Raw genomic sequence first — 14,305 nt, forward strand, 5'->3', positions numbered from 1 at the left:
TATTTGAACTCGGCAGGCAAGAATAGTATTAGGCTCAAGCTCGAGCTCAATTCGAGCTAGAGACTTGACTTGAGCTCGAGCTCGACTATAAGTCAATTTTTTTTTGAAAAATAAAAATTATATGTATACAATTATTTTTTTTTATTTTTTTAGAAAAAAAATAAGAATTATTTAATATTATACATGAAAAATAAAAATATTATTATGTATAATAAAATTATTTATAATATATATATTTATATGTATGTATATATATAATAAAAACTCTTTATTTAATACTAGGCTTGCGAGCCTCAAGAGTCGAGCTTCACTGGGCTCGAGCTTGGCTCGACTAGCAAACGAGCCTATATATGCTCAAATTTGGCTCAAAGCTCGGTTTAAACTGAGCTGAGCCGAGCTTTTCACGAGCCAAATTTGAATAGCTCATGAAAGGCTTGGCTTGTGACCACCCCTAGTGATGCATAGACTTGTTCATGGGCCGGGCTCGGGCTGGGCTTTCACTTGTCATTAAGGGAAATATGCTAGGCCCGAGCTCGAGCCCGGCCCGACCAACGGGCTTATAACTTGGGCCTGAGCCCGGCCCTGATAAAAAGCCCGAAGCTTGAGCCCGAAGCCCGACCTAATAAAGAAAAACAATTTTCCCTATTCAAATTAGAATTAAAAATTAAGATAGTTTTTTTTTCCTATTTAAATGAACAATGGGCCTACAAGATGGGTTTTTCCCCCTTTCTTTTATATTTTAAAACACAATTTTACATTTTTAAATCAAAAAATTTATTCAAATGGACATAATCACATTACTCACTTTAAGTCTAATATTAGGTCGGGCCGGGCCGGGCTATTTTGACAAAACCCGAACCCGGTTTGAATTTATTGCGGGTCGGGCTTTTTGGTCCGAATTTAAGCCCGCGGGCCTATAACCACGTTCAAGCCCGTCCGGAGGCCGGGCCAGGCTGGCCCGTCGGGCCACCTGACCCATGAACAGGTCTAGTGATGCATATGTTTTCTAGAACTAAACATAGAATTATGTTTTCTAGAGCAGTATGGTATGGCTTTTATATATAGAATAAAAAGGTGATTGACAAGGTTCACAATATGAGAGATGTTGTGGAGCTTTGGGTGAGAATGATCAAATAGATAACAATTGTGTTAGAGAATCAGAAGCCCTTATATTAGAAAGAGCAACCATGTCATCTTCACCATTGTGAAAGAGAAAGTAAGATATTACAGGGGAGGACGTAGCCCACCTTGCCTAAAACCAAGATACAAAACCCTTTCCCGTTCCCACTAACAAACCCTCCAAAGGGTCAATTAACAATTCAAATTATAGGTTAGCTTATTGACGATTTGATGGATGTAGTAAACCTCCCAACCACCACGGACATTTTTTGAAGGTCACCACGTACTTGTTATCACTCTCAATAGTAATGTTCTGTACATTATTATTGAGAGCTATCTACAAGGATCAAGCCATCCTGGAGAGCTTGAATTTCCACCTGAAAAAGAGGAGCAAACACCATATAGGAGTTGGTGAAACCTGCCAAGAAGAACCCTAAACCATCTTTAACCATGCCCCCTCGACCTCCCAGGCCCGGGTTGCCCCGTGAAGATCCATTCATATTCAGCAGCTTGCCAGCTTCACAAAACCTTCAGTAGGAGGAACCCATTTAACCCATTGATCATAGATGAACTATGCATTTACAAGAGGAAGTTCAAGTTAGTGTTACAGTACTTGTTTAACTATTCTAGAGCAAGCCAACTTGCAACATTAGAATTAGGCCCTGGTCATTTTTCGGTAAGTTATTTATCCGGGTAAGTGCATTTACCCATGTTCTTTTATTTTCCATTTAATAAGGTAATTACCATTTTAGCCATAAAAATCTATTATTTGAAGGGTATTTTTGTTCAATTCAAGTATTGATAACTTTTCCCCTATGTGAGAAAGTTATTTACTCACCTAGGAGAAACTTATTTCCCTAAGAAATTAAGCTTTCGCTAGTCCCCACATAAATCTGAAAAAAAGAACATGAGTTTCTTGGTCGATGAGAATCAAAATCCCATTGACCAACTTTCCCCCTCTCAAAATCCGAAAAAGGAACACCCCCTTAATGGTAAATGTATGATGCTGGAAAGATATGGTACTAGAAGTGCTTTGACCAATCAAAATCCCTGTGAATTTTGATGAATATCACCTGATTGATTACCATTTTTATGGTACCAGTTGATTGGTTATAATTTTTTTTTTTGATCTCATAGTTGAACTCTAGGTGGGATGAGTTTGAGGTCTACTGCTCTGTGAGGAGAAGATCCAGTCTCCAGGTGGTTCAAGCATGTACATAAGAGATGGCCTATTGCTTCAATAAAGAAGTAATTTGATGCAACTTGTGGGTTTTGGAAGAGCTAAAAAGACTGAAAGGGGCATTAGTTGAGGTGGTGATAAAATACTTGTAGTAGACTTGTCTAATAAATGTTATATATGGTCCTTGGTGGATCCCTATATTGGTTAATTTAATGGAGATCACATCTCCGCCCCACAAGGGGCCGCCCCACAATGTCCCACAGTACATTCCCGCCATGTATTAGGAACATCTCCTGATGATAATACCAATCCCGATGATGTCATCATCGGAAGATGTTCTCAATACACGGCGAAGATATTCTGTGGGGCGTTGTGGGACGGAGATGTGAACTCAATTTAATACCTTAGCCAACTAATTTAAAAGGGTATGGACTCTTGTTTGGGAGGTTCTCCGGGTCTAATGGCTGAACAAGAGGAATGATTATTTATAGAATGTTTGCTCTTGTTCTGTTCAGTTATATGCTATACTGTAATTTTTGTTCTGTCCCTTGCTATTAGCCCTGTTCACGGGCTAGGCTTTGGGCTGGGTTCATTAGAATGTTGGTAAAACCAAACTCAAACCCGGCCCATGAAGCGATCTACTTGCTATTATGCAACTCTACTCCATTTGGTTGGAGTAATTCTTTGTTGAATTGAGGTTATTTTTCTCATTTATTATTTTCTATCCAACCCGTCTGAGGTTGGTTTGATGATAAATGACCATCAAGTCTTTGTCCTCAGACAGTATCCAAATTTGTCCGAATTCAAATGTAATCAGATTAAGGCTGATCTGAATTGAATTCAAATTCATTTATAATTGGATTGAATATTAATCCACCCCATCCAATTACCCATTTTTATTTAAATATATATCAATATATGCATATATATATATATTTAAAATTTATTTTGTATCTATTAATAAAATTGGCATGAACGTTGCATGTTTACTAAAGAGTCATAAGTTTGAGTTTCATACGTTATTTTCAATTCATTTTATTCATGATATATGATATCAAAGTCATTTCATTTTATTAATATGTAATATTTAATCATTTTTAGTTTAATTAGTTGTTACATTTCAATATCTGAATATTAATCGGAAAAACTATGATACCAGAAAGATATGGTATTGGAAAGGATTTGATCAATCAAAGCCCCCCCTGTGTGAATTCTGAAGAAAACCCACTTGGTTTGGTTACCACTTTAGTGAAATTTGGATATAGTGTTAAAGAGGACTGAGAATCCAGGATGGAGAAAATATATTCCTTCAGTTATCTTGATTTTGAATAAAAATAGGAAATTTCTTATAAAAAAAAAGAAATAAAAGTAGGAAATTTATTTCACAAAGAGAGAAATTTGGTACACTCACATCAGCAATTAGAGAATGTAGAGGACAAAAAGCTGGATATTGTAATTATTTTTTGAAATGGACCCCAATACAGCTACCATCTATGTTTCGTAGCCACTGGCCTTTGTTTGAAGTTAAATTGAGACCCGTATCCATAATTCCATTGGTGGGGTTCTAAAATGGGGTTCACACGGAGCTGTCAATGGGTCGGATCTAAGTTGGGCTTGACCCAGTTCCTTTCTGATAAGAAAATGGGCATAGCTGTCTACCTGTACTTGGTCTCATCAGTCCAGACCCAGTGTAGGGTCTGTAACTGTAAGTAATGCATCCCAGAACTAACCCTACTTCCAATCAGATTTATTAGGTCAGATTCGATAAATCCTTTCCTGGAGACTGAGATTTTATTTTGACCTTGTAATTTAATAATAAACATGGAAAATGATAAAGTTCAGATTGAAGATATACATGATAGAAAAAGACAAATTGGGTTAGACCCGGTTATGATCTATACCTGGTGTTTGGTAATGTAGTCTTCGGATTATTTTACGCAAAAGCTAGCTTTTGTTTTAACCTTTTAATCAAGTTGGTTATTTTATTAAAACCATCTTTCACTTTTTTAAAATTATAAGAGGTATCCCATGTTTTTTTAATGAAATTTAGTGGCTTTACTTTAATGGATCAAAATGAAAATTTTCATTTGTATTCTGTACTTTGGGCCTAGTATTATTTTGATTCTCAAACTTTAACATGTGATAATTCAGTATCCAAACTTTTAAAACATGACAATCCAGTACTTGCTGTTAACCAGCTGTTAATTATCCGTTGAGTAGCATTTGAAAAAGACACAAATATCCTTCAAGTGACATCTAATTTTCTTTATCAATCACCCAAACATTGATAAAAAATTAACAGTCTCAAATCCTTGCCTCTTCTATTTAAGAAAGTTGGGGCCACCAGAATGTCCACTCAAACGTGACCCCAACTTTCTTGAATGGAAAATGCAAAAATTTGAGACTGTTAATTTTTTGTCAACATTTAGATGGTTGATAAAGAAAATTAAATAACACTTAAAGGGCATTTTGTAACTTTTTTAAATGCCACTTAATGACTGGTTAATAGCTACTTAACGGCAAGTACTGGATTGTCACGCTTTAAAAGTTTAGGTAAATTCGGTGACCAAAGTGACACTAGGCCCAAAATACAGGCACTAATATGGAATTTTCCCTTTATATATTTCAAATTGACCCTAATACAATTTTTATTTGAGCGGATCAATTAAAAAAAAATAATCTAAATCTAACATAAATTGTGAATAACCCCTCAATAATTTTAGAAACCAAAAGGGTTCAATTGCTTACCCTAATTACAATGTAGCTCTGCCTATGATTTTGGGCCTACTATTTTTCCACAAATCAAAGGCATGAAAAATCACTCTAAAGACTTGCTTTGAGCTCCAAACGAATGTTTCACATCTAGAATTCCTTGGTTGATTACAGAAAATCACAAAAAGGATCCGACTAGAAGGCTTGTCTACTTGTCTAAAGCTTCCCTAATGACCAAGGGATCTCATACATGGGATTTTATTTTCATGCCTAAAACACTGCTTGTGTTTGTCTAATCATCTTCTGTTTGGGGATCAAATTTAAGCCCCAAAGAATTTGCCGTGTGTAATAATAAATCATCTTAGAAAAAGCTTTTTTTTAAAAAAAATTAACCTTGAACAATTAATTATTTTTTTTAGGAAAATCACCAATACAAGGTGAAGGATGTTGAGAAGGCTTAGCAAATCCAAAAAGTCCAATATGCAATGGATGGTAATAGGGTTGGTGGTGTAGAGAATCTCCTTACTTTGGCCCAATTATACACATACATATAGTTTGATTGGGATCAGGTCCTTATCATTTTGGGTAGGAATGGGAGCGGGACGGTCCCCATCTCCATCTCCATCTCGAACTTGCGAGCTATGAACCGAGCTGAGCTTGAACTCAAATTTCTAGCTCGAATTGAGTTCAAGCTTGAACCAGATACCATTCCTACGAGCCAAACTCGAATAACCAAGTATTCGACTCGAATCCACCCCTATTTCCTACATATGCACCTACACCAACACCAGTATAATATAAATTATATATATAAGTGTCATATTATTATAATATTTATATATAAAAATATAACATAAAATAACAAACACATATAAGCCCAAAATTTCTGGTTTGGGCTGAAAAAGATCACCCCTAAAATTGAGTGGGTCAATTTTAAGCTAATGCCATGAGTGAAAAACCTTTCACTGTATCGTAATAGGACCCCAGTTCCCAGATAAAAGCAAAATGTAAAAGATGAAGAATGAACACATGCATGATCTTGAGAAAAACTTTGACTGTTTGGGAAAAGCAATCTGGACGGTTTTGAAGCTTCTTGCACATAATAGGTTGCTCCCTATTAATTTTAGGTCTGGTTGGCCTGTTGGCCTAGGGCTAAGCCCAGGTCGAAACAGGTTGGTCACTATGTTCTCTGCTTTGTCCATAAGTAGGTGAAATTGGACACTACTGGCCCACTATAGTTATTATGACCGTAGGGCCCATTTGCATATATATCAAAACTGCTAGTTCTACAAAAACATAAACACAGTGTTTCCTTCCTTAACTCAGTTTCACACTTGACAAGTGTTCAGGAGCACTCTCCTTGTTGTAAAAGGCCTAAAAGTAGCCCTGGTAGTGGGATTTTGGATAAATCCAAGTTGGCCACCCAAGCAGAGCCTTAGCTTTAAACTTTATAAAAAGACCATTGCCCAAAGTTTTTTGTTTTTTGTTTTTTGGGTTGGTAATACCATTACCCAGTGGGTGGTCCCGGCCGGCGTCTTAGGAAGGGCCGGCGGACTCTATGCATACATGACTTCTCACTTTTTCATAAAGTGACTACTCTCACACTCAAACCCATATTCTCACACTTGTCAGTTCGAGATTTTATCATTATAAATAAGAAGCCCTAAGAAGCTACTGCATTATTTATGATAAATTAATAGATGATGTCTCTTCTCTTAATTAAATAAGCCATCTTTGCCCAAATCAAGCTTTCCATGATCTGATATTTTTCTGGGGGTGTTTGGAAACCGCTTGGAGATGAAATCATTTTAGTTTAGATTTTCTAACATTTGCCTCCACTAGTTGATTAATTTAAAATGGAGTTATTTCAAAGACATGATAATTTAAATATAAGTGAATTTAACTTTATTATATCAGCATTCGATTCTCATGTGACGAGTTCGTTTCCTGACCACAAAAAAGGCTAGGGTTAAGATAGACCCCAACTGGCTATATTAGAAATATTAAAAACAAACAAGAGATAGAGTGGACCTGTCATTGAGCATCTTCCAGAATAATCAGTTCATTTCAAATGCTGTGAAAGGTCATAACTTCAATCAATGCAAGTTGATCAAATTAAATGGAATTATTTCAATGATCTGATAATTAATTAATTAAATCATTTCAAGCATTTAAGTAATGTTCATTACAGAATTCAATTCTATCTTAGATGTCAAATTCATTTCCTGTCCATATGCTGGGCTGAAGGCAGTTCCCAACCAGCTATATTAGAAGAAGAGAATAATAGTAAATTAATCGGAGATAAGGCAATCCTGTCCTTGAGCATAGATCCTCCAGTATGGCTGTAGTAGCAATTAAATCAATTCCCATTTGGGAGGGCTGGATTTTCGAGGTGGGGTCCATGTGAACAGCCTATAAATTATATATTTGGTAAAAATCTGAACAGCCCAAATCAATTATCAGTTGGTGGTCATTTGAAGGGCTGTGAGGTTGTCTTCTTCAATTTCTTTGAATAGTTCCTTTGGAGCACTTCAAAGCAGCTGAATCAGCTCTGTTGAATATCAATTCACACTCAAACGGGCCCTTAATTTATAACATTCTCTTTTCTTTCTTGATTATCTTTTAAGGTTCACATAAAAAGGCTTCTAACAATCATCAGATTGAAATAAGCAGTGAGCCCAAAAACACACTTATTATCAAATCAGACTGTCATACTCATCCAATATTCCAGCCTCCAGAAGTGAGATGTCTTGTCTTCATCTAACTTACCAAATAGATGAGACATTGGATACCAAGATCACTATTACTATAAACAAAAAGGGAGCTTCCACTTTCTTGTTGGTCCCTCCATCACAAACAAAATACTTAAAGAGATACTAGTTTGGATTAAAAATTCTATTTTTAAGTCCCATAATCTCATGATATGTGAGTTGATCCTTGTACATCAGCACAATGTCTAAAATCCACTATTGTTTATAAGGATGCTAATCCACTTGCATAGTGCCATGGCCATTTCATCACCCTCACTTTGAAAACTTATTTGTTAGTGTAACAATGTAATAAAATAGTTAAATTTGGAGTTTTTTAATCAAGATGAGAATAGCTTGTTATTGCCTTAACAAGATTCAAAAGATCCATATAAATTGTTGTGTATTGTATGATATGTATCATTTTCAGGGTCTTCGATATGCTATACTATAAGAGTTTGATAATTTATATGTTAGTAACTGATGTGAATTCTCCACTATTCAATTATGCATAAGAAAAAAGAGTACCTATTGATGTAAACTCTTCGATATGGTAATTAACTTTTCATGTCAAGAGTATTGATACTTTGAACCTTATTTATAAATGTTTCAATGCTATTATGTCAATAGATCAGGTTTGATACAGAACAACCTTAATCCAAATCGGACTTGAAACTCAAATTTTGTAGCCTCACTGTATAGGGGGATGAACTCTGACCGTGAATTGGTGTCAAATTTACGAACAGGATATGATTTGTAGAGGGGACTACTAATAAATTATGGGGGGCTGTCATTCAAAATTCTGCATTGAATTGCAGTGTACTTAACCCTATATATAAACACACATCTTTACAATCTCCAAGCCCCCAAATGAATCCTATTCATCTTAGATATTTGTAGAGACTGCCATTTATATTTGCCAAAGACATGGTTTTCACTCCTTTTCCACCCTAAAGTTGTCACCTCAAACATGGACCTGATATTTCCATCTTCACCTTTCAACAATTAACCAATGATCTGCTTTTCCATCCTCCTCTCCTGTCACAATTCCCAACTGCCAGAGAAAAAGAGAATTATTTTCTTGTCTCCCTACAATCATTCTCAACCAAAGCTGAGATCTTTAAACATAAAAAAGGATAAGAGAAGAGTGACACACAAGTGATTAGAATGGTAGACCACGTGAATTTGCTTAAAGAGTATTAGGCATGGTGGGGATCACACTAAAGGGCATCAATTAGCAAAACATGGTTAAAACTCTCAATGAATTGATCATGGCTTCAAAAGAAAACTAGAACTTGAGGGACTAAAGGTACACACAATTTGGTATGGTTTGGATGAAATGGTGCATTATATATATAGTAGTAGTACTATATTAAAAGCAGGTTGATTCATGGGTATCTTTTCAATTCAAGTCTCTAACTGAAAAAGGGGAAAAGCTTTTATGAGTGACTTATGATCCCTGATGTTGATATATAGGTTTTGTTGTGTTGGACAAACCTTGGCCATTAAATATATTCATAAATTATTGGACAAAAAACCCATGAAATAACACTATATAGTTCTATATTAATAATATATCATTATTTTGATATTTTCTAAGAGACATTGCTTAGGTAGGCTGACTGACTTTAAATGAAAATATCAAGGGACTCAGTCCTGGTGGTTGAACAAAAACTGGGCCACTAGCCCCACACCTTAATGCTTGTCTAATCATGTTTTAAGTATAATTAATTAACAATAGTGTATACATATATATGGCGAGTAATGGGTCAATAACTTCAATGAGATCACTGAATATGTAGGGATTTCCAAGGGGAAATGGTTGATTAACATATAAATATGAACTTATTAGAAGTTGGGTTTTGTGTGAAAACTACTATCTCAATTTCTTTCCTTTTTTTTCTTTCATTTTTTTTTTTAAATTGGTAGAGAGAACTGATATCTCAATTGTTGCATACAGTTTTAAGAGAAGCCAATCCACTCTCAGTTAAGATGGAGGACCACTAGGTTGTTGAACAATCTTTATTTGAAGCAGTGATGGGTGCCTTAATTCAGGGTGCTAGCTAGAAGGTGTAAAATAATAGACTGAGATAGAGAATAATGTAAATATCAATCTTTATTTGAAGCAGTGATGGGTGCCTTAATTCAGGGTGCTAGCTAGAAGGTGTAAAATAATAGACTGACATAGAGAATAATGTAAATATCATGGTTTTTGAACCGCCGTTGGCTCAGACAGTCATACAGTTCAGCCCAGAAATCGTTCAGATAATCGATTTTATTTTACCCCCGACCTGGTTTTTGGCCAAAAACTGTTGAATCGGTCAACACTTCGTTGATTCGGACAATCGAATTATCGACTTGTTCAATGGTTTTGGCTGTTTTTTAATTTTTAATTTTTTTGTCAAAATGGGCTATCCATTTGAACCAGATAATCGAACCGTTAATCCGAAAACCTATGGCCAAAATGGTTCCATTTCTATGTCGTTTTTTAAAACCATGATATATACAATAGGAGGTGATTTAAAGGTATCTGATGGTTTTGACACTAAGATTAATTGAAACAATCTATAGCAGAAAATTAAACAAGGGGCCAGACACAACCAGTGACCAATGTATATAGTAAATTAGAATGAAGCCAAGGTGTACTGCAACAACAGTCTTTCAGATCAAATTTTGTTCCAATAAGGAATGAACTCGGTGCAATCTGGTCAATATTGTCTCTAGGATCAAACTCTGTCCTTGCATGTTGGTGTCATGGTGGTGCTAAAATTATCTCTAAAGTTTGAGTGATGGAATTTAATAGATCGGCCTACTTATAGTGGTTGTTCACATTGGACTTTTTCTTTTGTTTTGTTCTAAGAAAAGAAACTTGGGTTTCATGGAGTTAGAATTGCATGAAATAATGGGTCCCTCTCATCTATCAAGCACTACATAAAAGTCATTAACAAGAGAGAACTACGTCCAATGTTTTCGATCTGTTTGACCCAGTGATGAATCGGTCACAGTTTGGGTCAACATCCAACCAACCTGCTATATATGTTACAAAAACTTGACTTGGTTAACAACTCATCAACTATAATGGTTGAACCACTGACCCATTTGATGTATTGACTGTTGAGTGGTTATTGGTCTTTTAATTTGCATTATTTTAGTTTTTGAAATTTTTATATCGACGATACCATGTGTTCATTCATTGAGCCAGATGATTTAACTACTGATCTATTGAGCATAGGAAAAACAGTTCAACCTCGGGATCAAATTTAAAATACTACCTGCACCAATAATATAATTTGCATATATTTGTACACATACATACATACATACATATATATAACTTCAATTTGATGAATAAATTAGATGATCCCTATGGGCTGGTGTTTAAAAGATGCCCTTATTATACATTTACTTTCTTAACTGAATTGATTATGGGTGAAGTTAAATAATTAGTTTTTTATTTTTAAAAATTTAGAATAAAGCCTTAACCTATAATTATACCAACATGTAACCAAACCAAATGCAGCCTTCTTTTGGTGGCAAATGCAGTTGCAAAACCAGCCAGCAAAGGAATTTGTTGCCTATCTGTGTTGTATAGCAATGTCCCCTGAATTTGTGCATGAGCCCTAAATTCCCACAACTCCAAACAGCTGTCCAATAGACAAGACAACATTGACTTACAGCATCAATTGTTTACAGTAGATCCCAGCTCATATGAGAGAAAGGCTAAATGGGTATTATTCCTAATGCCTTAGTTTAATATGTATGTGTCTATTAAGGGTGTTTTGATGCTTAGCCATGCCACGTACCTTATTTTTATTGATACATATTAAGCAGTTTGTGCTAGCATTTGCTTTGGTGTAAATTGATGCTTCACTACACATAACAAGCCCAAATTCTATGAGAAGTCGGTCTTTTTGCTCCCCCATGGAACAACATGACAGGAAATCATCTCAAGACGATAAGGTTGCTTGGTTGGCATTAGGCACGGGCTAGAGTGGAATAAATAAACCATGTAGGTCATCTAGTTAAGCCATTTGACGCCTGTAATTGCACTTAAACTCTTCTTGAGACCCAAAATGACTGCCCCACTTGGTTTATTAATTGCACCTAGATTTGCGCTCTTAGCTTTAGGGTATGCCTGGCATCTGATTGGTTCATTCTTGGATAACAACGGCCAGACAAAGGCCCAAAATTTTAATTTCTTCTCTCTTTTTTTGGATACCTTGAAATGAAAAGTCAAATTAAAGATGGGTTGACCCCTCACAGAATATCTTCTTGTAATATGTAACATAATATGAATTCTTTTCTAGTTACAAAAATTAGGTACAAAATGTATATTATTTTTTGTGATGTTTTGCTTTAGATTTTTAACCCATACATGGGTGAGTGAGCTTAGGATTTGAAGATAGACTTGGACAATTGAGCTCCTCCTTCCCAACTATCTCAAGAGGCTAGTCAAGTTGCTCACTCCCTGCCTTGGCATGGTTCTTAATTGGTCGGATCTGGTCTGGACCCAATCCGAAACCCACAAAAAAAAAAGCACATAGATCCTATCTATTGGGTTTGTAAATAAACTTGCATTATCTTGTCAAAGTATCTCATATATTATACTACCTTCATGATCAGTTCAAACCTTGATCTAACCGAAACATGTGAAACTTTACTGAACCCAATCCTATTAAAATCATAACTGTAAATGTGAACCCTAATCTAGATTCGATAAGGCAGCAAGACCTATTTAAATTTGCCCACAACCATTTCAGTGTCTTTTTTTAATTGGAAAGACCGAATCTAGTCATATGGACGGAGCATTTTGACACCAATCTGTACATCACATAAGTCGCTTTCTAGTAATTTTATATGAAATTATTCGAACCCTAAGTCCTAACCTAACTGAAACATGCAAACCTGATCCCCAACTTATTATAATCAAAACTCAAAATGCAAACCCAGAACGGACCCTACTGATAATTGAGGCGCAAAATGCAAACCCAAACCCTAAGAAATAGGGCCGACTGGATCGGTTGCTGCCTTTCTGGGTTGGCCTGGACCACTGACAGCCTTATGCCTTGGCAGCCTAGCGTGCATTGACAGCCATAGAAGGGAGGATTATTGCTTGTCGTGTCTGTCTGAGATCTTTCAAATGGGGTGTGGGGCACAAACTCTCCCACCAAAAATTGGTGAAAGGAGAGAGTGAGAAATTGGAGCAGAAGCCAATTAGCCAAATCAAAAACATGGTGGTCCTTACTCCCAACCAAACACGACGGTGTTAATGCCATTTAATATGTCCAACATAGGAGGCTAGCTATAAACGGAGTGAGTGTAGCTGTGTGACGTAAAAGAACTCCACGTCATGGACTCATGGCACATGGTGTATGCGCCTTCGACAAAAAGTAGGACTCGTGAGGTTCTAGTCACATTACCAGAGGTAAGATCAATTGGGTCATTTTATCAAACAGATAGGATCAATGAATGCTTTATGAGGGATAAAAGAAGAGACATACTAAGTGGATGGTGGCCCTGTTGGGGAAGAATGGGGTCACTGTAACTTTGGAGGAGAAGCTCTGGGGCGCGTCTGAAGACACCGTCTTTAAAACGTTATTTGCCCCTACTCAGTTTTACTGAGTTTGTTGTTGGGTTACAGGCAAATTCGTTCCCAGGATACAACAGAACCTTGGGCGAGAATTTGCAACTAGCAAAGTTGAAGAGTCTCCAAAGAAACCTTCTGTGAAACTGTAGCAGACCGGACTGATAGAGAGAGAGAGTGAATTTCGAAATTGTGTGATTTGGAGTCTGATTCATGCTCCTTAAATAATTTGTGAAGAGGTATGAAGAAAAGGTAGGTGCTGGTTTAGAGAAGGCACCTTGAACAGTCACAATTTTAAACATTGTGACTGTTTAAAAAGTAGTTAACAGTTGGTGACTGTTAACTTCGAATTGTGCCTCTTGATCACACCCGATCGAATCGTGACCGTTGATCTCATCAATGGTGATCAACGGTCATCAACGCACCAAAACTAGAGCCGTCCATCGCGAGCCACGCGGGTGCGAGCGAAATGCGATCAAAGTGCGCCTACAAAGCGCCTCATTACGCCGCACACATGCGCGCGTTGCACGGTATCGAATCCCCATACTCTCTTTTATTAATTATAAGGAGTGTGAATCAGCTCCTATTGAAATACTAAAAACAAAACTTATAATTTTCCAATGTGGGACAAGTTCAAAACTGAGTTTTTATAAGAGAAAAACTGATTTTTCATCCAAGTGTGCAAGTGCAATTTCTCATGTAATTGACCAATCAAACCCATTGGATTTAATCTCTTATGAGATTAAAATCCAACAGGCCCAACCCCACTTTCGGTCCCCAGTGGCTATACTTCGACCTAGGGTGATGGGATCTGCTCCTCACAAATGGGCACCTCACAGGCACATCCACCGTGCATTGAAAACATCTCCCGTGAATTATAACTAATAAGTATGGGAGATATTCCCAATGCATAATACAATGTGCATGTGAAGTCTCTGTGAGGCGCCAGGTGTGAGGAGCAGA

Source organism: Nelumbo nucifera, chromosome 6, assembly GCF_055504915.1.
Source record: "Nelumbo nucifera cultivar China Antique chromosome 6, China Antique-T2T, whole genome shotgun sequence".
NCBI lineage: Eukaryota > Viridiplantae > Streptophyta > Magnoliopsida > Proteales > Nelumbonaceae > Nelumbo > Nelumbo nucifera.